Genomic DNA, 24,934 nt, shown 5'->3' with positions numbered 1-24,934 from the left:
TTGTTGTTGTTACTATTCTAGGGGTGGCAGGTAGCCTAGTGGTTAGAGCATTGGGCCAGAAACCGAAAAGGTTGCTAGATTGAATCCCCGAGCTGACAAGGTAACAGTCTGCCGTTCTTCCCCTGAACAAAGCAGTTAACCCAATGTTCCTAGGCTGTCATTGTAAATAAGAATTTGTTCTTAACTGACTTGTCTAGTTAAATAAATAAAAAATACTGTGGACTGAGAAAGGTGGCAATGGAAAACACTTGAATAGCAAAAATACTTAATAATAGAGTGAAGATTGTCCACAAGACATCTGCAACAGTTTACTAACCACTGTGTGTCCAATAATGCAGGTACATTCCAGAAATACAGCATGTTTCTCTAGTCAGGTGTTACAGTGTAATGCTGTACATTTGTGTTTCAGTAAAGGTCCTGTAAATCTACAGTAATTTACTGTCTTTTCTGCAGCCAGTATTTTACTGTAAATGTATAGCAACTTACTGGCTACTGTGGTGCCAGTAATTTACTGTAAAAACAATTACTGGAAATATTTAGCAGTGTACAGAGAAATGTAACAATGTACTTTATTATTTATTTACTTTTTACGGCATGTGCCCCTGTACTCACTATGAAGAGCGTGACGCCTCTGGGCCTATTTTCAGTACAACCGGCTTTTTAAAAAGCATCTGAAGCCTGTGTGTGGTGACGCGCCAGCATCTCCCTCCCTTCCCTGCTTACCGCGGTCGCTGCCTGGTGTGACATGATGCTTGGTATTCCATGCAGCAGCCTCCCACGCCCCGCAGCCACCCACGCCAGGATCTGCGTCACGCAGCCGCGTGGGAGTGAGAGAGAAATGTAGCAAGAGAGGAGCAACCAACTCGGAACAGTAGGGGAGTAGGGATAAACCAACACTTAGCAGGTCCTTTATACTAAACTTCTATTGCCCATACTCGTTTTGCTTCTCGCCGTGAGGGGAGAATTGAAGAGCAAGAAAGGAACGAAAGGTTGGATGAGCGGTGCGAAGAGTTCTGCAGGTATGCGCCCGCGGTGGCCGCTTTCTTTCAATTTCTAGCAGGGAGCAAATTTGAGATACATCCATAGATTGACTAGACAATATGCTAAAGACAGACAACTTTAGATTGGACTTTTAATGGCCTAAATAAGTGTGTGGACATGGGACAGCATTACGGATAATATAAAGAAGAGAGATAGGCTAGGACACTCGTTTATACTAGCCTATTGATGAATATTATTGATGAAGAGTGCACATCCTACTGTAACTAAGCCTCATTCATTCTGTTGGCACAACATTACGACGTTTTGTATGACTTTATATGGGGAACGTGGAGTTTTGCACTGTGCGCTGAACTACACTGGCAGACAGTAGAACAGGATGTTTATTTATGTTTTTCCTCTCGGAGTGGGAGACGCAAACCCGTTTATTCCCGGGCGCGCGGACGGCGGCGGTGGGAGTCTATCCGCAGCTGTGTAAAGAAAGCATATGCTTGCTCCCTCCCTCGCTTCTGTCGTTTTCCCACAATGACTTAAATAACGTATGCTTTCCTTGTGGATTCTAAGCCTAGTTGGCATTGAGTAAGTGATTGAGAACTTATTTGGTGCATAGGCCTGCTTGATTCAATGCTTTCCAATAAGGAAGTGAGCTATGCTATCCTGGGAAGTAAATTGTAAAGCATGCTTTCTCATGATATCAGGGATGATAGTCATCAGATTTAAATTCATTTGAGATGAAATTATGATAAATTCAAACAGCGAGAGCAGGATTTGAACCTATGACTCTGCAGTTACAGGGCCAGTGCAGAAGCCTACCTCCCCTGTGCCATAAAGTTCAGGACATCTTGGCATAAAACTCACCTAACAGGGAGCCCAAATAGGAGGAACACATTTCCTGGGAGAAACTAAGGGATTATTCCACCACTGTCACCTTTGTAGTGTTCTGGCAAAGGGGTTTCCTCTGATTTTCAGTTTTACCTTTTGCATAGTCTACAACTACCCTTTTTTTAAAGACCGTGATTCATACTAGTGTTAGTTAATTGGATATTTTAAAGGTTTTCAAGTCAGAAGTAAGCGTACCCAAACACCAGCTAGAACATCCAGTAAAAATATGTTTCTCGGAAAATTACTGTTTTCCTTGTCTTTGAACCAGATTAAGTAGATGCTATAGGGTATGTTTTTAAAGTGATTGTATATTTGTAGATAGGCTTTATTCAGTGTATTTTAATTCCATGACTAATATTGCAGGACTCAGGAGGTGCTGAAGAGGTGGATCTAAGAGATTTGAAAGTCTATGTTTTTGCAATAAAAAACAAGTCACCAATTACGGTTCCAAACGTATATTTCTTTTCATTAAGAAAAAGCATTTGTCAAATCTTTTACTAAATGATAGTGCTCTAAACGTGCACAAATTCCCATAGGAACACGGCCATTTTAAAAGTGCCGGGCTTGTGCAACGTGCCATGGCTTCATTTTTCCTCTTACATGAATGATGGTCATATACATACAAGGAGAAAGCTGACATTTCTACCTACTGTATCCATTGATGTAAATATATCCTCTGTCTGATTCCCAGTTCGTCCACTAGATAGCAGTAGGTAGATCACATGACGTCTCTTGTCCTCTCGAAACCAGTTGTGTCTGGTTTGGGTAGTGAGTCACTGTGCCAAAAACGGCTGAACTGATTTCGAAGCCGGACATCTTAAAATGACCCGAGCAATTAAAAATAAATAAGACAAGACAGGTGAAGAAACTTCAAACTTCTGTTCCCATTCACTTTTCCTATTGTAAACGAGTGAGATAGATCATGGAGGTTGTGGAGGACGCATAGAAGGTAATGTGGATGGGGAAGGAAACTCAGTGCTTTACAATGACCATCAGGCGGTACCCTTTCCATGCATACTACAGGGCCCTCAAACAACCACTCAAGAGTTTAACAGTTTAATATGTCATTTGAGAGTACTTTCCCAGAAACTGCTGTGAAGAGGCATGAATGGCCAGAAGCCCTCCAATGTTATCACACGTTTGGCGAGGGCTCTGATGAGGTTGTAAAGCCTAAATGGGTTTCAGCAACCACCCCTATAAAGTCCAGCTTCTTTGTTAAATATTCAGCTTGAGTACAGCACGACCTCACTGTCTCTGCAGCACTGACAAATTGACCTTTTCTCTCCTTCGGATGATTCTTTACAGAACACGGTGGTTCGTTTGAGAAAGTTAGAGGTAGTCGATGCCATGTGCTGTTTCTGAGAATAGCCAAAACACTGGATGCTTAGAGGGGTTTTGGAAGAGGACCAACTGCTTCGACCTCTGATATTAAGGCGGACATGTGACTCAATCAACAATATCACAATGGAGCTTGAAAAGTTGATAACCAAAACAGACCGAAGCAGACAAATGAATTGATTTCATATCGTCTATGTATCATGTGCGAAGGCACCAGTTCTACTGTAGGTGTCGAGTAGAACACATAGCAGTACAGCAAGGTGTCCTATCCACCACGCAACTGGAAATGTAAATTGCATCGCATATTTGTTAGGTCTGATCTTTCGTCTTTATTGCAGGGCCAGAGAGGGTGAACACTGAAGCCATTTATCACTGTCCACAAACACCTAGTCCACATGAAACAAGGGACTGTTCACCTGTGCCGGTCTCGGTGTTCTGTTTCAAATTCAGCTTCTAAGGAAGGACAGAAAAAAACCTGTCTTTATTGTAAACGGCAGCGTCCATCCTGTGTGTCTTTGATCGGTAGTGTGCTCGGTAAAGGTGTGTGTGGTGTGGGTAGGTGTGAGGCACGCTCCACCAGGGTTTTTTTTTAAAAGGAAGCCCCTTTCGGGCACGTGTTTGTCTGGATAAGGCTGACTCGCGGACAGGGAGAAGAAGAGTTACAGAGTGGGGAAGAGAGTAGATGTGTTTTAAAAACAGACTGATGATGGGGGGGGGGTCTGCAGCCAGGTGTTATGCTGACATTAGGCTTGTGCGAGCTGCACTCATCCTCTAGCCTTCACACCCTGCCGACTGGGCAAAACGGGCTGAATCAGTGTTGTTTCCACATCATTTCACCCAAGAAATTCATTGGGATGATGTTGAATCAATGTGGAAAACTGCAAAAAGTAATCAGTTTAAGGGAATTGTATATTTCTGTCACCCAAATGTTCAACTAAATCCAATGGCATGGGGAATGGCATGGGGAATGGCATGGGGAATGGCATGGGGAATTCTTCTGATTTCACGTTAGTTGACAACTCAACCAAATGTAAAGCAATACTAGATGTTGAACTGGCGTCTGTGCCCAGTGGGTGTCCACTTTTTTAATCGAGTTGTCAACAGACTCCATTCAGTACTGGGACTCAGCCACAGAGTGTGAGAGGAGGCACAGTGTCACAGTAATGATCCGTTGATGAGGGGGAAAACACTGGCTACTGGGTATAACTAGCAATAATATAGCAGCCAAACAAACATTATATGGCTGTTCCAAGGGATGGAGCTAATTAGAACTGCACATCGGGATAGGCAGAAGTGTGTGTGTGTGTGTGTGTGTGTGTGTGTGTGTGTGTGTGTGTGTGTGTGTGTGTGTGTGTGTGTGTGTGTGTGTGTGTGTGTGTGTGTGTGTGTGTGTGTGTGTGTGTGTGTGTGTGTGTGTGTGTGCGTGCGTGGAGGGCATAGCTTAAGTGGAGGGTGAGTCAAATCTAAATGGGCCTCTGTGCTAGCCAGCAACCTGCCCTGTATCCCACTGTCACCCTTGCTCTATTTCACTCCCCTCACTGGCTGTGTTAGGTAGCTATAAAATGTACTGGGGACAGGGAGTGGGGGAAGAATGCACACACGCACGCACAGTGGTTGACTCCATGCTGAGAGAGAGAGAGAGAGAGACCACCTACGTGTGCTGCAGAGGTGGCGTCTGGTATGTGACTCTCCCTCGTCTCCAGGAGTGTGGCAGGCTGGGCTCTCCTTAAGCTGTGTTCAGATCTGCCCGTCTGACTAATAATGCACCATTATCACAGCTTCACATTCTTTATTCTGCTAATCTAGCGCAACTTTATACCTCACACCCGGAAAGGCTAATCTACAGTACTTATTGGTTAGGCTGTAGTAGTATGTGTTTTACAAATATTTTTGCTGTGTTTGTATGTTCATAGACTATTTATGATTTATTTGTTTTTCAAGGTTTCAGATCTGAGCTGTGCTTTGTTTCTCTGGAGGTTGATTTGCCTGTGTGTTTCGGTCAGGGATGGCGGCGGCGTTGCCCAGGACCCTGGGGGAGCTCCAGCTCTACAGGATCCTCCAGAGGGCCAACCTGCTGTCCTACTACGAGGCCTTCATCCAGCAGGGCGGCGACGACGTGCAGCAGCTGTGTGAGGCGGCCGAGGAGGAGTTCCTGGAGATCATGGCCCTGGTGGGCATGGCCAGCAAGCCCCTGCATGTGAGGAGGCTCCAGAAGGCCCTGCGAGACTGGGTCACCAACCCGGCCCTGTTCAACCAGCCCCTGGCCTCTCTCCCTGTCTGCAGCATCCCTGTCTACAAGCTAGAAGCTAACGGTAATGCTAACGCTAGCACCCACGTCAAAGTGCCCAAACTTCAGGCGTCAGCGTGTGTGGGTGAGCCCAGGAGAGGCGAAGTGTCGGCGTCAGTGGTGGGGGGCGAGGGGGGAGGGGGTTCGGCCTCAGGGTCTCCACTGCAGAGGGTCAGTGAGCCCCGCTTCTGGGCCTCCTTGTCCTCCCACGGCGGGGGGGGGAGCGGAGAGCGAGCGCAGCCTGTCCCCAGCGGAGTTGACCCCGGGTCTGGCTTCCCCCTCGTCCCCCCGCGGCGAGGAGGTACTAGATGCCGCGGCGTTGCGGTCGGTGGTGGAGTGTGTGGAGCGGCTGGCCCAGGCGCTGCCCCGGAGCGATCCGGCCGACGTGAAGGAGGGGCTGCGGGGCAACAAGAAGCTGGCCAAGATGATCTGCCACATCCTGGACATGGACGAGGACGACCCGAGGAGGGCGGAGGAGATACGCAAGTACAGTGCCATCTACGGACGCTTCGACTCCAAGAGGAAGGATGGCAAGCAACTTACGCTGCACGAGGTAGAGGGGGAAGAGGGTGTGTGTTTCTGGCTATCGGAGTACAACATTTTCAGATGTTTGTTCGCTGCTGCTCTGCTTTAGATACATTTGACCACGTGGTGTCAGAGAACCTGCTTTATAATAATAATAATAATATATGCCATTTAGCAGACGCTTTTATCCAAAGCGTTTATAACTGCATAGAACAGTATCCTTATACCGCCACTCTCTTCTTCTTCCCCTCTTCTCCTCCCCCTCTCTTCCTCCCATACCTCTTATTCCGTCTCTGTCTCTCTCTCTCTCTCTCTCTCTCTCTCTCTCTCTCTCTCTCTCTCTCTCTCTCTCTCTCTCTCTCTCTCTCTCTCTCTCTCTCTGTCTAGCTGACAGTGAACGAGGCAGCAGCTCAGTTGTGTATGAAGGAGGTGTCCCTGCTGACCAGGAGAGATGAGCTGTTTGGTCTGGCTAGACAGGTCTCCCGGGAGGTCACCTACAAATACACCTACAGGACCAGCAAGTGAGAACAGCTACCACACACACACACACACATCTTGAGGATGAATGGTAATACTTTAATGTGATTTCACTGGGTGAAATGCTTCTCATGAATGGTTGATGAACAAAGTTGAAGTAAAAAATGTCACCTGATTTATTGAGTATCAGATATGGTGCTCCATCCTCGTAGTTGCCAGCCGGGAAGTGTGTTTGCTTGTGTGTTTGCATATGTATTTCTGTGTGTGTGTGTGTGTATGTGCTTGCCACTTCCCTCTCACTGCTTCTAGATGACAGGTTTAATCTGACATGCAGGTGCTTCCTGACTGGCAACCACAAAGATGGAAAATTCCACCCAGCGCCACATGTCTCTCTCACTTGTTCTTGTAATGATGATGTTGCATGTTGATTCATAAATAATTCTTTTGGAATGATCATTCATTGGTGTTGCACCAGAGGTTAAAGGGAAATGAATAAACATTTTACAATGCTTTACAGGAGTTTACAAATTTAAAATTATTTTCTTGAGGCATTACAGATCAAGAAACGGTTATCCTGTACACTATTAGAAGGGTTATGCTCTTTGAAATGTTCATCTTCTGAATTCTCTCTCGCTCTCTCTCCCTCTCCCTCCCGCTCTCCCTCTGTCTTGTTCTCTCTCTGTCTCTCTTTCTCTCTCTCCCTGTTTGTCTCTATCTCTTTCTCTCCTGTAGGTCCCGATGTGGTGATAGAGATGAGATTTCTCCCAAGAGGATTAAAACAGAGGTGAGCCCATCTCTTTCTCACCGCATGATCCAACGACCACAGAGCTTTCCACAGAGTTTGACCTTATATAAGTTAAAGCTCACTCCTATATACCCAGTTTCCTAACACCTGTGTGCTGTTAGATTAGAAAGGGTAAATCCCTTAACAATCCCGGATTCCCACAGACCGATAGTGCATGGTTCTGGATGGGTGTGTCCAGTGCCTTTTGTTTGCATAGCTGCCTGTCAGCCAGCTTGGCCGTGTATATGGGGCTCGGCGGACAGGGGGCGTGTCCCTCAAGACTACTGGGTGTCATAATGCAGGGGAAAGATCAAAGTTCACCGGAATAAAAACTTCCTCTGTCGAATCGGGTCACCTCCTCCTCCACGCCTTACGTAACGCCCTGAGGACCCACAGTGAGAGATTGACTGACACACCTCGCTGCATCCACTCCTTGTCTTTTGAAGTGCGTTGGATACCGCGAAGTAGAGGGCTTTGTCTGTCAGTGTGTCAATGCTTCTCTAGTTCCGTTCCTCATCGTGTGGTGCAGGTGTTGAGTAAAGAGTTCCCCCAGAAACTCCTCTGAGTTGTTTTTGAGTTGTTCAGTAAAGAGCGTCTTTGTGTAGGGAACTGTTGTGAGCTGAGCTTATGGCAGCTGTCCATTCATCTCCCTCCAGTGGTATGTTTGATGACGGTCCAAATCTCTGATGTGAGTGAGCTTCCCCTACGCCTCCACAGACCAGGGGTGGGCCAGGGTGAGACTAGCTAGCAGGCCCACGCCCCCCCATCACCTTCCCCCTGTTTCTCAGTCCTCCGGGGCAGCCACATAGCAGACCTTGGTAGAACAAATACAGTTATTTGTTTGAATGAATGTGTTGAAGTGGATTGTTTTCATCGAAAATATATTTCCTGGAATTGATTGGGGACTACTGAAGATATTTGCAACAGATGTAGGATCTTAATTGGATCATTGTTGCTGCAAATGTTCCTCCGCAGCAGGCAATGTAAACCGATAGTGTATACAAGGTTAAAAAGGCTTCTAAAGTTTGTAATTTACACATTAAAATGCCCTAATAAATTAATTATAATCCACATTATAATTCACCATTTCCTGTTGTTGCAGAATTATTTTCCTGCTGTAGAAAATGGCCTCAAATTAAGATCTGTACATACATGACACACCTTTTCAGTTTTTCAAATAATTTTGTGGCACTTTTCTCTTACTAAAGGCGAATTATTCTCACGACCTGGTTGTTTTCTTTTAACAACATGTTACTATGTGTCCTTGAGATGAAGTTTTACATATTTATCTCCACAAAGGACTTAACTGGATTTAACCATGGAGAGTTAGAAAATTAATCCCCACCCACTGTTCTGCCCTACACACACACACACACACACACACACACACACACACACACACACACACACACACACACACACACACACACACACACACACACACACACACACACACACACACACACACACACACACACCACTGCCACCCTCCCATTAAGAGCCAGCCACACACCCACATGGACAACACAAAAGCCCGAATGAGCTCAGTCACGCCTACCCATAGTCCTGAGGTTTACATGACATCACCGCATGGGCGCGCTCAGAACCACCCACCCCCATGCACTTGCGCAGTTGGATTGTCCGCACACACGATACTCATATGCTCTTTTTCTCTCTGTCTCTCCCTCTATTTCACATACACACACTCTGACTCCACACCTTCTGTGGGTGCTGTGAAGGTGTGATAAATCATAAGGTGTGGCGGTAGGGTGAGCTCAGATTTATGTCACTTGTAGACATGCGTTAACATTCCCCCTACATCCTCCACAAACCCTGTACAGAGATGAGGGACAGCCCCCTCAACCCGACCCAACCTGGCAACCCACTGTCTCCTTATTCAGACCTCAATTTCAACTTCAGAATCCGATAAACAGATCTAAGGGTAGACATGCTGAAAATGTAACAGTTATTTTTCACAGGAGATAAGTGTGACAAGCATCCCCTGGTGAGACTGGGTGACATTATTTCAGCTAGACGGCATCATGAGTAGAGTAGAGCATAAAATGAGAGAAAATCTGAATGGGACCATGGTCTGATAGTGGCATTTCTCTCTCTCTCTCGTGTCAGGAGGGCTTCTTTGACCTTCAGGAGGCCCTGCAGGCCATCCACATGAGACAAGAGACCCTGAGGGAGCAGCTGGCCACAGCCAAGTCTAAAGGAGAGGAGACCACAGGACGCAACATCCAGGTGACTACACTACCACTCTCTGAGGAATGGCTGGACAGACTGACGGACAAACAGACATAAAGACTGGCTGGCTAGCAAACTGCTTGGCTGCCTGACCGACTGTATGGCTTGCTGTCTGACTGACTGACTGGCTAGTTGACGTCCAATCTGCGGGTCGTGCATAGGCTGGGTCATACCAATTAGAAAGTGAAGATTCACCACTGCATATCACCAGCAGAGTTATTGACAAGCCATTTTGTTTGATAATACAGTTTGTATCCTCGTTTCTCATTTATAATTGAGGGGAAAAAACAGAATAAGTAAAGCAGTAGCCCGTCCATTCCCTCTTTGTCTGTTATGACATCATCACCAATACTCACCCAATTATCCCTCATCAAATTGCAGGCTTATTTTCTGTTGTTTTGGAGAAACAGACAAGACAGTGTAGATGCTGGAAATGGCTGACATATTTTTTATTTAACTAGGCAAGTCAGTTAAGAACACATTCTTATTTACAATGACGGCCTACCGGGGAACAGTGGATCAACTGCCTTGTTCAGGGGCAGAACGACAGATTTGTACCTTATCAGCTCAGGGATTCAATCCAGCACCCTTTATGGTTACTGTCCCAACGCTCTAACCACGAGGCTACCTACCACCCCAAAAGATACATGTAAAACAACGAGTATCTAGACTAGAGAAGGAACTTAAGATTGCGCTGTCCCTTTAGATGGTCTTTGATAGATCTCCCGGCTCAGTTGTTTGTGTGTTATGTGTTATCTAATGTGTGTGTAACAATAAACATGTATCTTCAACTGATTATATGTATCTGTGTGTGTTGTAGCTGCAGCTGGAGCATCTGCTGGCCAGGCAGATGGAGATCCTCCACGAGGCCAAGGCCCAGGACAGACTTCAGACCCTGGAGTGGAGGGTTCCTATGGGGGGCTTCAAATTTAGACACAGCACAGACCCAGAGCACCGCCACCATACCAACGGAGGCTCCCCTGATAACACCAGTCTACAACCAGGTCAGACATTAGACATTTACAGTTGAAGTCTGAAGTTTACACGCACCTTAGCCAGATATATTTCAACTCAGTTTTTCACAATTCCTGACATTTAAACCTAGTAAAAATGACCTCAGTTAGGATCACCACTTTATTTTAAGAATGTGAAAAATCAGAATAATAGTTGAGATAAAGATTTATTTCAGCTTTTATTTCTTTCATCACATTCCCAGTGGGTCAGAAGGTTACAAACACTCAAGTAGTATTTGGTAGCATTGCCTTTAAATTGTTTAACTTGGGTCAAACGTTTCGGGTAGCCTTCCACAAGCTTCCCACAATAAGTTAGGTGAAATTTGGCCCATTCCTCTTGACAGAGCTGGTGTAACTGAGTCAGGTCTGTAGTTCTCTTTGCTCACACATGCTTTTTCAGTTCTGCCCACAAAATTTCTATAGGATTGAGGTCAGGGCTTTGTGATGGCCACTCCAGTACCTTGACTTTTGTTGTCCTTAAGCCATTTTGCCACAACTTTGGAAGTATACTTGGGGTCATTGTCCATTTGGAAGACCCATTTGCTTCAATATATCCACACAATTGTCCCGCCTCATGATGCCATCTTTTTGTGAAGTGCATCAGTCCCTCCTGCAGCAAAGCAGGAGGGACCCCACTATCTTTGTCCCCATGTGCAGTTGCAAACCGTAGTCTGGCTTTTTTTATGGTGGTTTTAGAGCAGTGGCTTCTTCCTAGCTGAGCGGCCTTTCAGGTTGTCGATATAGGACTCGTTTTACTGTGGATATAGGTACTTTTGTACCCGTTTCCTCCAGCATCTTCACAAGGACCTTTGCTGTTGTCGTCTGAGACAAGGCCACTCAGACAGCTGATTAAACTGTGGTTTTGCACAACCAACAAATTTCTGCACAAACTGTCAGAAACCGTCTCAGGGAAGCTAATCATCTTCACCAGGGTCTTGATCGGACTGCAGCTCGGCATTGTAACAGACTTCAGTGGGCAAATGCTCACCTTTGATAGCCACTGGCGAAGTGTGCTCTTCGTGGATGAATCCCAGTTTGAACAGATGGCAGACGGTGTGTATGGCGTTGTGTGAGAGAGCAGTTTGCTGATGTCAACATTGTGAAAAGTGCCCCACGGTGGTGGTGGGGTTATAGTATGGGCAGGCATAAGCTACATTCAACGAGCACAATTGTATTTCATTGATGGCAATTTGAATGCGCAGAGGTACCGTGACAAGATCCTGAGGCCTATTGTCGTGCCATTCATCCACCGCCATCACCTCATGTCTCAGCATGATAATGCACGGACCCATGTCGGACAGATCTGTACACAATTCCTGGAAGCTGAAAATGTCCCTGTTCTTTCATGGCCTGCATGCATGTAGATTTGACCTAGATTGTTTGGGCTTATCTATTGATATGTAGGCTTCGTGTTCCATTTTTAAATGTCTGTATTTCTAGCCTTGAGCTGTTCCTGTCTACTAATGTTCTGTATTGTCATGTTTCATGTTGTGTGGATCCCAGGAAGGGTAGCTGCTGCTTTCTCAGCAAATCCTGTAGCAAGATCAAGGGCGTGGCGTTTCCACGTCACCAAGTGCAACAACAAAACATGCACCAGTAGCACAAAGCGAATGCAAAACGGAAGTTTATTAGGGATTTTGGTACAACGGGGAAAGAAGTGGGAATTCACCAGTCACCTCACAGTCCACAAGCCGTTCTCTTTGTCCATCCCGTTTCCCAGGGGTAATCCTCACACTCGGGTCCTCGGCCAATCCGGTCCGGTGCACAGCAGGAGGGGTTGGGGTTGTCCAACAGTCCAGGTCACACCGGGCAATCACACAGATTTTGCTCTAATTTCTCTCCCTCTTCATACTTCTCTTGTCTCTCACCTCTGCCCTTTTGTGCAGGCTGCTTCCTCCTTTACCCCCAAGCACTCCCTGGCTTAATGACCCACAGCCTTTCCTCGTTGGGGCAGGAAGTCCCTATTAGGCTTGGTGGGTGGATCCAGCTACCTGCAAGATCTCTCTCCTCAATTACCACTCCCCTCACCTCTCCCTGCTGGCTGCCACAATACCAATACCAAATATGAACTGTAACTCAGTAAAGTCTTTGAAATTGTTGCATGTTGCGTTTATATTTTTGTTCAGTGTAATCAAGTGTTGAAGTTAGGTTTAGGAACGAGGGTTAGGTTAAGGTTCAGGTTAGGTGTAGTTTCAGTGACGTTTAGGAAAGGAAAATGCATAAAAGTTCATATTGGTTAAGCGTACCACCATTCGACGCAATTATTTTTGCACTGGTTAAATATTTTGCCTTTATGTTTAGTTTCTCAGTCAAATTTGTATTTCTTACATTCATTTGTCAGCTGTTTGTGGAGATTTTGGGGAGTTTCAGGAAGGATCCACTTGTGTGTATGGTCCTCAGATAGGGGAAAACAAACTTATATAACCAAAAATGCTATGAGTTGCTTTAAGCTTGCTTTGAGTAGCATAGGCTGCTATTGTATTGATCTGAAGCCCTCTCAAGAGTGCGTGGTGAACACAGAGGATAGAGGGTGACACCTTTCACACCCACAACCTCACGCAGTCAACAGCATGACACTGCTGTGTTAATACTGCTTATTCTCTTTCCCTTCAAGCACACACACACACTGACACACACAGACATACACACTGACACACACACACACACACACACACACACACACACACACACACACACACACACACACACACACACACACACACACACACACACACACACACACACACACACACACACACACACACACACTGACACACAGACACACACACACACACACACACACACACACACACACACACACACACACACACACACACACACACACACACACACACACACACACACTGAAGCACACACACACACACAGACATACACACTGAAACACACACACACACACATACACACTGAAACACACACATAGGCACACACGGGCACACACACACCAGTGGAGGCTGATGAAGCGAGGATGGCTCATACACACGCACACACACACACACATGTACACAGCATGAGTTATCTTCCTTTGTGCTCTACCTCTGGCTGATCTAATGGGTCTTCATTGACAGCATTGACAGCAATGTGGCGTGACTAACACCTTTTTATTTTATACACAGTACACACACCGCTCTTTCATTTAACAGCCTCTATTCATTACAGAGCGAGACATAGTTAATGGCATTTTTTTTTTACAGAACAGACACAAATCATTATTTTGAATAACAGTGTTTTAATGGCTTTTTATGAGTTGAATTGAATGCTAGAATAGAATGAAATAGATAAGTACCGTATTGTCATTCTGTTTTTATAAAATGTTTGGCCTTACCTAGCTGTGTGTTCCTATAGGGGAGAGGCCACTGAACCTGCGTGTGGCGGGTCAAAGGTCAGATGGAGACATACCTCTGGGGAAACAGCTAGCCAATGAGCTAAAGAGGCATCACAGCAACGGGGAGGGAAAGACGCCGGCGACGAGTCACCATGGCAATGTCGAGGGCAAAACTTTGGCCACAGGTCTGCACCTAGAGCTTCTCTATTGTAGTTAATTCACAATGAATCATTTGATATGGAATCAGCTGGTTAATTCTCTGTCATAGTTCACTCATGCTGAATCATCTGATAATAATCCAACTCCTCCTATGTTGTTGTTTTCTCTTTCTCATTCCAGAAAATGGGAACGGGGCCGACTTCTCCCAAGGGGCTCTCAACCTTTCCGACAAGAAGACCATCAAATCAGAGCCAGAGGATTCCAGATAGCACCTCTTCTCCTCCAACTCCTCCTCCTTCCTCATCCCTCTCTCATAACATAGTCGTCATCGGTCAATACTAAAAAAGCACAGCTGCAGTAGAGCCTTAACAACCAATGTTGCCTCAAGTAAAGGGATTTTACTTTTTGTTTATTTTTTGCCAAAGCACCTAGAGAGCCTTTATTTCTTTCCTTGTAGAAGCCCAGTTTTTTGTGTTTTCACTGGCTGTGCTGATTTCCCCACCCCTCTCTCCTTTCTTACTATCAAGACTGATGGCGAGTGGTCTGTAGATGTCGTTTTTGTACATACATAATTCTGACTCTGAAAAGTGTTTGTCGTTAATGTTATTTAAATATGTGCTGTGTATAATAAGGAAACATATTTCTGGTGGACTATAGGATGTCAGTTATGTCCAGATTGGGAAGATGGATGTCCCAGTTGTTACGGGGACAGGTTTGGCTCGGGTTTGTTAAGAGTGTACGAGGACAACACCAGAATATCCTGGTAGTATTCCCTTTCACTTCAAGTCAACCAGGATTTGGCTCAGAAAAGTCTTATTTAATTTGACAATGTGGTCCGATTTGATCAAAGCACTAACAGTAGGGTGTGCAGGTCATTTGGAAAGTATTCAGACCCCTTGACTTTTTCCACATTTTGTTACATTGCAGCCTTATTCGAAAATGGATTACATTTTTAAAAAGAATGTCCCTCATTAATCTACATACAGTACCCCATAATGACAAAGCGGAAACAGGTTTTTAGAAATGTTTGCCAATGTATATTAAAAAAAAGACAGAAAAACCGTATTTACATACGTATTCAGACCCTTTGCCATGAGACTCAAAATTGAGCTCAGATGCATCCTTTTCCCCATCGATCCTCCTTGAGATGTTTCTACAACTTGATTGGAGTCCATCTGTGGTAAATTCAATTGATTGGACATGATTTGGAAAGGCACACACATGTCTATATAAGGTCCCACAGTTGACAGTGCATGTCAGAGCCATGAGGTCGAAGGAACCTGCTCAAGAGCGCAGAGGACCTCAGACTGGGGCGAAGGTTCACCTTCCAACAGGACAACGACCCTATGCATACAGGCAAGACAACGCAGGAGTGGCTTTGGGACAAGTCTCTGAATGTCCTTGAGGGGCCCAGCCAGAGTCCGGACTTGAACCCGATCAAACATCTCTGGAGAGACCTGAAAAAAAGCTCTGCAGCAACGCTACCCATCCAACCTGACAGAGAAGAATAGGAGAAACTCCACAAATACAGGTATGCCGAGCTTGTAGCGTCATACCAAAGAAGACTCAAGGCTGTAATCACTGGTAAATCTGCTTCAACAAAGTACTGAGTAAAGGGTCTGAATACTTATGTAAATGTGACATTTGAGTTATTTTATTTTTTGATATTTTCAAAGATTTTGAAAAACCTGTTTTTGCTTTGTCATTATGGGGTATTGTGTGTAGATTGATCAGAAAAAAAAACAATTTCATACATTTTAGAATACGGCTGTAATGTAACAAAATGTGGAAAAAGTCAAAAGGCCTGAATACTTTCCAAATGCACTGTATATGGGACGACAACTTCATGTGATACCGTTGGGTGGGTATTATAGCCATCAATAATAAGCACAAGTATTTTCAAATGTAGACGTTGACCTTCTCGATTTGACCAAATGGAGGGAATTTAAAATGGTGTGAACCGTAAACCAGTAATAACTGAATTTGAAAGCAGGGTTTACCATCACACCATCTCACTTTGATTCGTACAGTACCAATTGTGTGTTTAGTGGAGCAATACCAACAGGCTGTTGTTGAGGAACCCAGTGCAAATGTCTAGTTGTCCCAGTTTTGGGGATCTTGTTCACTGTACAGTTGTTTAATTTCTTGTTGACTAGCGTTAGCTATAGTCCTAGGTAACACCCATCCTCAAGATGACCTGAAACAGATATGCACTATTGTTTGATTCTAAAATGCATCATCATGTTTTCAGATTTTCCATCAAAGTATTTTTCACATTTCTGATTGTCTCCCGTGAATGATGTGCTGTACATGTTATGTATAGCAACGTTTGAGTAATGTAGTCAATGACATGCATTTCTGGGGTACTGGGGTCCCTCTATTAATGTGACTTTAGATCAGGCAATTTTAGAGCCACCATCATATGATGTCATTTGTCAGGTTTCCCTCTCAAATGTATATTTTAGTCACGTACCAGTTCAGCTGTCTCACTAATTGTATTGATGTTTAAAATGATTACCTCTTCTTTCAATTACACTGATCGATTGTGTTCTCTATTCTCATGCAATATTTCAAGGGACAATTCACTAAAAATTGAAATTGTATGATTTACCACTAAATGTGTTTAATGTCTTTAGAGCACAGCATTCGACGACAATGCCTACAAAGGTGTGGTTAGCTTTTGGTCAGGGGAGGCTATCCAAAGCATGCTGACACTTACACAATAACTAGGATAAGCCCCGAACAACTGTCGGGTTGATCATTGCAACACCATGGAGTAAAAAAAACATGTGAATTTTTATATTTAGTGAACAACCAAAATGTGAGGATAAAATATACATTTTTACAATCTATTAGATGGATGCATTTTTGTTCAGAACACCAATCATTTTTAGCATGCAAATCTTTGTTCATTTACCTGAGTGGGGAATGCTATTTAATGGCCTATGGGATGTCTACATTCACCCTCATTTTGAAAACCGTATTGTTAAGTAATTCGAATGTCTCAATAGATTCCCCCTACGTCATGGAAATATTTTGGCAGTATGATTTATTACGAAATGTTTACCTAATTCTGCACCTGACTGTATCTGTATTCAAAAGAGCGATCTCTAAATAAGGTAAGGCAAGTCTGCTCCAAAAGAAACAGATCAGGTGACCTGAACCACCGTAGCTCCCTGTGAGTTCCTGTTCCTCTGCAACACCTACCTTTGCTCTCACACTCTGTTGAACTTGTAAAGACTTTTGCATTTACACAGTAGAATTATACATTTATAACTGTGGGATGAAACCGTGTTTGTTGTCGATAGAAGGCGTTCTTATCACTGTTGTTGTTGGTAAAAAAAAAGAAGAAGACGTAATTAGGTTATGCATTATTGTCATGCACCCAATTGTTTTGTAAACACTAATATATTTACTTTGTGATACACGAACATTAAACTTTATTTTTTTTAGATCTGATGGTGGATTACTTTTCACGCGGGTGTCCTTTTTCCAAAAAAATAATAATTGATGTGCTTTATACTGAACTAAGTTGGAACAAACAAAACTAGTTCTTTGTGGAGAGCCCAGAGTTCTGAGAAGTTCTTAGCTTGACAAGCCAAAACAAATTCTGAGAACTCATTTGAGGTAAAATGGGAGGTAAATGTCCTCTCCCCTGTGATATAGGGTTGCGGAGCCTCTCTCTGAATCGAGATAACAACCTGAGTAGATGAGGTTTTGGGCGACCTTTTGTTGTCCTCAGCAAATACTGTGCTAGTTTTTTCCTTCAGAAAACCCCAAAGAGGTGGATGTAAAAGCGTCTACGAGGGTGTACATAGTGAAAAGGCAATTCAGCCTGCACAATTCTCCATCTCTTTCAAGTCCAAAAAACAACCTACAAAAACTACATTTGCATACAAGGTTTGGAAATTCTGCCGCTTACAGGGCTTCTGAACAGAGTGATTCGGATTCTTCAGCATCCAGCGTATTCCAGCTCAACCTCACAAACCTCTGACTCTCAACACCATCTTAATGTCCTTATTCATGCGTAGCCATTTAAACTCAGTTAGCATTTGGATATTTTTTAAATACTTCAGAGAGGAAAGTTTCAAGTCACTGCTATGTGCTATGTTCTAAGAAACCAGCAGTTATACACAGCATGTATATAGGTCTGATAGGGCCTATCAGATGCCTGGGTGTGGCTGTGTTACACATAGATATAGGACCCTGATATATTGTATATACAGTGCCTTGCAAACCCCTTGGATTTCGTCAAATTTGTTGTGTTACGAAGTGGGATTAAAATTGATTTAATTGTCATTTGGTTGGTCCACATCTACACAAAATACTATGTAATGTGAAAGTGGAAGAAACATTAAATGTTATTTTAAGATAAATAAAAATGGTATAACTAAACTATAGTTGTCGTATAAGTTTTAGGCAAGCTTAAATGAATTCAGGAGTAATTTTCCTTAACAAATCACAGAATAAGTTATATGGACTCCCTCTGTGGGAAATAATAGCGGCTGACCAGATTTTTGAATGACTAACCCCTCCCCTGTCCCCCATACATACAGCATCTATAAGGTCCCTCAGACAAGTATTGCATTTCAAGGACAGATTCAACTACAAAGACCAGGGAGCTTTTCGAAAGCCTCGTAAAGAAGGGCAGTGATTGGTAGATGGGTAACAATAACAAATCAGACATTGAATATCTCTTTAAGCATGGTCAAGATAATAATTATGCTGTGGATTATGTATTAAACCTGCCCAAACACATCAGAGATAAAGTTGCCCTTTTGAACTAAGCTGCAGGACAGGAATGGAACTGTTCATGGATGTTCCCATGAGGCCATTGGTGGTTTTAAAACAGCTACAGAGTTCAATGGCTGTGATGGGAGAGAACTGAGATTGGATCAACAACATTATAGTGACTCCACAATACTGACCTAAATGACAGAGTGAAACGAAGAATACAAATATACAGAATACAAATATTCCAAAACATGCATCTTGCATGCAACAAGGTACTAAAGTAATACTGGGGGGGGGGGGGGGGTGACGACACAGCAAAGGAATACACTGTCTGGCATAAATGTTTGGGGCAATTCCAACACATCACTGAGTAACTGTCTCCTTATTTCCAAGCATAGTGGTGGCTGCATCATAGTATGGGTATCGGCAAATACTGGGGAGTTGAGCTAAGCACAGGCAAAATTCTAGAGGAAAACCTGTTTCAGTCTGCTTTTACACCAGAGACTGGGAGAGAAATTCACCTTTAAGCAGGACATTAACCTACAAGACAATCCAAATCTACACTGGAGTTGCTTACCAAGAAGACAGTGAATGTTTCTGAGTGGCCAAGTTACAGTTTTGACTTAAATCTGCTTTAAAATCTTTGACAAGACTGGTAAATTGTTGTCTAAGCATGAATCCCAACATCAAATCAAATCAAATCAAATTTTATTTGTCACATACACATGGTTAGCAGATGTTAAATGCGAGTGTAGCGAAATGCTTGTGCTTCTAGTTCCGACAATGCAGTGATAACCAACAAGTAATCTAACTAACAATTCCAAAACTACTGTCTTATACACAGTGTAAGGGGATAAGGAACATGTACATAAGGATATATGAATGAGTGATGGTACAGAGCAGCATACAGTAGATGGTATCGAGTACAGTATATACATATGAGATGAGTGTGTAGACAAAGTAAACAAAGTGGCATAGTTAAAGTGGCTAGTGATACATGTGTTACATAAGGATGCAGTCGATGATGTAGAGTACAGTATATACATATGCATATGAGATGAATAATGTAGGGTAAGTAACATTATATAAGGTAGCATTGTTTAAAGTGGCTAGTGATATATTTACATCATTTCCCATCAATTTCCATTATTAAAATGGCTGGAGTTGGGTCAGTGTCAATGACAGTGTGTTGGCAGCAGCCACTCAATGATAGTGGTGGCTGTTTAACAGTCTGATGGCCTTGAGATAGAAGCTGTTTTTCAGTCTCTCGGTCCCAGCTTTGATGCACCTGTACTGACCTCGCCTTCTGGATGATAGTGGGGTGAACAGGCAGTGGTTCGGGTGGTTGATGTCCTTGATGATCTTTATGGCCTTCCTGTAACAACGGGTGGTGTAGGTGTCCTGGAGGGCAGGTAGTTTGCCCCCGGTGATGCGTTGTGCAGTCCTCACTACCCTCTGGAGAGCCTTACGGTTGAGGGCGGAGCAGTTGCCGTACCAGGCGGTGATACAGCCCGCCAGGATGTTCTAGATTGTGCATCTGTAGAAGTTTGTCAGTGCTTTTGGTGACAAGCCGAATTTCTTCAGCCTCCTGAGGTTGAATAGGCGCTGCTGCGCCTTCTTCACGACGCTGTCAGTGTGAGTGGACCAATTCAGTTTGTCTGTGATGTGTATGCCGAGGAACTTAAAACTAGCTACCCTCTCCACTACTGTTCCATCGATGTGGATAGGGGGGTGTTCCCTCTGCTGTTTCCTGAAGTCCACAATCATCTCCTTAGTTTTGTTGACGTTGAGTGTGAAGTTATTTTCCTGACACCACACTCCGAGGGCCCTCACCTCCTCCCTGTAGGCCGTCTCGTCGTTGTTGGTAATCAAGCCTACCACTGTTGTGTCGTCCGCAAACTTGATGATTGAGTTGGAGGCGTGCGTGGCCACGCAGTCGTGGGTGAACAGGGAGTACAGGAGAGGGCTCAGAACGCACCCTTTGTGGGGCCCCCGTGTTGAGGATCAGCGGGGAGGAGATGTTGTTGCCTACCCTCACCACCTGGGGGCGGCCCGTCAGGAAGTCCAGTACCCAATTGCACAGGGCGGGGTCGAGACCCAGGGTCTCGAGCTTGATGACGAGCTTGGAGGGTACTATGGTGTTGAATGCCGAGCTGTAGTCGATGAACAGCATTCTCACATAGGTATTCCTCTTGTCCAGGTGGGTTAGGGCAGTGTGCAGTGTGGTTGAGATTGCATCGTCTGTGGACCTATTTGGGCGGTAAGCAAATTGGAGTGGGTCTAGGGTGTCAGGTAGGGTGGAGGTGATATGGTCCTTGACTAGTCTCTCAAAGCACTTCATGATGACGGAAGTGAGTGCTACGGGGCGGTAGTCGTTTAGCTCAGTTACCTTAGCTTTCTTGGGAACAGGAACAATGGTGGCCCTCTTGAAGCATGTGGGAACAGCAGACTGGTATAGGGATTGATTGAATATGTCCGTAAACACACCGGCCAGCTGGTCTGCGCATGCTCTGAGGGCGCGGCTGGGGATGCCGTCTGGGCCTGCAGCCTTGCGAGGGTTAACACGTTTAAATGTCTTACTCACCTCGGCTGCAGTGAAGGAGAGACCGCATGTTTCCGTTGCAGGCCGTGTCAGTGGCACTGTATTGACACAGCTTGAATTTTGAAAGGAATAATGGGCAAATATTGCACAATCCAGGTGTGCAAAGCTCTCATAGACTTATTTAAGAAGACTCACAGCTGTAATCAATACCAAAGGTGTTTCTAACATGTATTGACTCAGAGAGCTGAATATTTATGCAACAAACAATATTTTAGTTATTACATATGGATTAATATTTGTTTTATTTTTATGAATTATTCTTCCACTTTGACATTACAGAGTATTTTGTGTCGATTTTTTACAGAAAAATATCATTACCAACAATTGAATCCCACTACAATAAAATGTGTAGAAATCCCAGAGAAATCCCAGGAATAGGATTGCAAGGCACTGTAGTGTTACACAGATATCTAGTAAAGACACTCCTGTCTGTTTGTCTTCCTAAAGTCTTATCAGTCTCTCACTTTGGTGTAATGGTGGACTCTATATGTCCAAATTGCATGAACCTTCTATCCTCTGACACATACAGTGGCTTGCGAAAGCATTCACCCCCCTTGGCATTTTTCCTATTTTGTTGCCTGGAATTAATAATAATAATAATAATATAATATATGCCATTTAGCAGACGCTTTTATCCAAAGCAACTTACAGTCATGTGTGCATACATTCTACGTATGGGTGGTCCTGGGGATTGAACCCACTACCCTGGCGTTACAAGCGCCATGCTCTACAAACTGAGCTACAGAAGGACCAGAATAATTAAAATGGATTTTTTTGGGGGGGGGGTTGTATCATTTGATTTACACAACATGTCTACCACTTTGGATATGCAAAATATGTTTTATTGTGAAACAAACAAGAAATAAGACCAAAAAAACTGAAAACTTGAGCGTGCACAACGATTCACCCCCCAAAGTCAATACTTGGGGTATGTCTCTAAAAACTGCTCCAGCTCCTTCAAGTTGGATGGGTTCTGCTGATGTCCAGCAATCTTTAAGTCATACCACAGATTCTCAATTGGATTGAGGTCTGGGCTTTGACTAGGCCATTCCAAGACATTTAAATGTTTCCCCTTAAACCACCTGAGTGTTGCTTTAGCAGTATGCCTATTGTCATTGTCCTGCTGGAAGGTGAACCTCCGTCCCAGTCTCAAATCTCTGGAAGACTGAAACAGGTTTCCCTCAAGAAGTTCCCTATATTTAGCACCATCCATCATTCCTTCAATTCTGACCAGTTTCCCAGTCCCTGCCAATGGAAAAACATAGCATGATGCTGCCACCACCATACTTCACTGTGGGGATGGTATTCTCGGGGTGATGTGAGGTGCTGGGTTTGCGCCAGACATAGCGTTTTCCTTGATGGCCAAAAAGCTCAGTTATAGTCTCATCTGACCAGAGTTCCTTCTTCAATATGTTTGGGGAGTCTCCCACATGCCTTTTGGCAAACAACAAACGTGTTTGCTTATTTTTTTCTGGCCACTCTTCCGTAAAGCCCAGCTCTGTGGAGTGTACAGCTTAAAATGGTCTTATGGACAGACACTCCAATCTCCGCTGTGGAGCTTTGCAGCTCCTTCAGGGTTTTCTTTGGTCTCTTTGTTGCCTCTCTAATTAATGCCCTCCTTGCCTGGTCTGGGGGTTTTGGTGGGCGGCCCTCTCTTGGCAGGTTTGTTGTGGTGCCATATTAGTTCCATTTTTTAATAACGGATTTAATGGTGCTCTGTGGGATGTTGAAAGTTTCTGATATTTTTTTAACAACCATCCCAGATCTGTACTTCTCCACAACTTTGTCCCTGACCAGTTTGTAGAGCTACTTGCCCTTCATAGTGCTGCTTGCTTGGTGGTTCCAGATCTTATTTAGGGGCTTCATAGCAAAGGGGTGAATACATACAGTAATGCACCACTTAAAAAAAAAACATTTTCCCATCACCAATATGGACTATTTTGTGTATGTCCATTACATTAAATCTCAATAAAAATCCATTTAAATTACAGGTTGTAATGCAACAAAATAGGAAAAACACTAAGGGGGTGAATACTTTTGCAAGGCACTGTACATTTTTACCAAGTCTTCTTAATGCTTCTTAATGTACAACAGCCTCTGTTATTGATAAGGCTATATGGAATTCACATAAAGGGGTCACTGGGCAAAAGCTTGAGTCTTTGTGGTCCTTTGACATGTCACATCATATCATCACATTATGAAACTTCAAAATGACTCATCTCTGACGCACTGACTGTCTCCCTACGCTTCACATGCGCTTGGACTGATAATAGAATAGTCCCCTCCGCCCACTGCAACCCACAGCCCTGTGTCTACATACACACACACACACAAGCCACACAAGCCACCATGGCGTGACTCGGGGACACACCGTCGAGCCTAGCAGAACTGAAAAAAGCGGGCACGTCGTCATGCTCATTTAGAAGGCGTTAAACTGACATTCGAGAAAGTATGGGCGGTGGTATATTATCCTGTCCTCTTTAAGAGGACTTTTTTTTAAACTCATCTGTTACAGATGAACCTGAGCAGTGCAGTTGATGATTGCTCATTAGAAACCTCCACGACCTTTTAATATTAGACACGTGCAGGCAGGCATCTGCAATGTAGTCAGCCCGAAACACAGCCATTGTGTTTGACACGTGTTATTTTCCACAAGATTTTATTTTTGGTCTATTTTTGGATTATTTTAGTGCATAATTCTCCCTCTCTTTTCTCACGATAGGCTATGTTGGCTCCTGTGTTTTTATTTTCTGTAGGGGTGTGGTAGCGAGAATGGAGTCAGAATGAAGCTTGTCTGTGCACATTCAAAAGCTCTTTCATTATGGTTGTTGAAATTGATGTGAATGCATTTCAAGTGTCAGGGTTTACAATTTCACAAGCAATGTTATAACTTGGTGTAATAGCCATCTAGTGGAAAGACTGCTGTCATTACATTAATGGATGCACTCTATATGGTTTTGCCCCCCCCCCCAAATGCTTCCATAAATGTTATTTTCTCTGAAAGAATCTGAGCTCCAGTCTTACGGTCTTGTTCACAATTATGGTGAACAAGACCAATCAGGACTTGAATTACTATTGAGGACCAATCAGGACTTGAATTACTATTGAGGACCAATCAGATACAACCCCGGCAACTATTTCCTTTATTCGTTTAGAACGTTTCAGATTAGGTGATCTAATTCTGACATGTACACATTATTGAGATGTTTTTATTATTTAAAAAGGTATACAAATGTACTATAGTAATGTCCCCATTGTCCTGTATTATTATCACTTATTAGCACAAATGTGTATTTGTCATCAATCATCAATACCACGTCTGTATTTTGCTGTTGTAGGAAAAGATGAAAAACAAGGTTAAAGTAATGGGTTTGGGTGTAATTCAATATATTTGATACTTGAATATTAATCCCTTGTCCTTAAACAGACATATGTTTTCAAACTCTCTTCTGTACATCACATATATTTGTTCATGAGTCACAACAGAGGTTCAGCATCATTACAATGAATGGCAAAGCTGACTGACAAAAAATATACAACA

General features: G+C 43.8%; 1 pseudogene; it reads left to right on the top strand.

Moving 5' to 3' along the window:
- Positions 1-729: 729 nt before the first annotated feature.
- Positions 730-15,045, top strand: LOC124020121 (annotated as a pseudogene).
- The last annotated feature ends 9,889 nt before the right edge of the window (positions 15,046-24,934 follow it).

Source organism: Oncorhynchus gorbuscha, linkage group LG01, assembly GCF_021184085.1.
Source record: "Oncorhynchus gorbuscha isolate QuinsamMale2020 ecotype Even-year linkage group LG01, OgorEven_v1.0, whole genome shotgun sequence".
Taxonomy (NCBI): Eukaryota; Metazoa; Chordata; class Actinopteri; order Salmoniformes; family Salmonidae; genus Oncorhynchus; species Oncorhynchus gorbuscha.
This window is presented reverse-complemented; position numbering and strand designations above follow the sequence as displayed.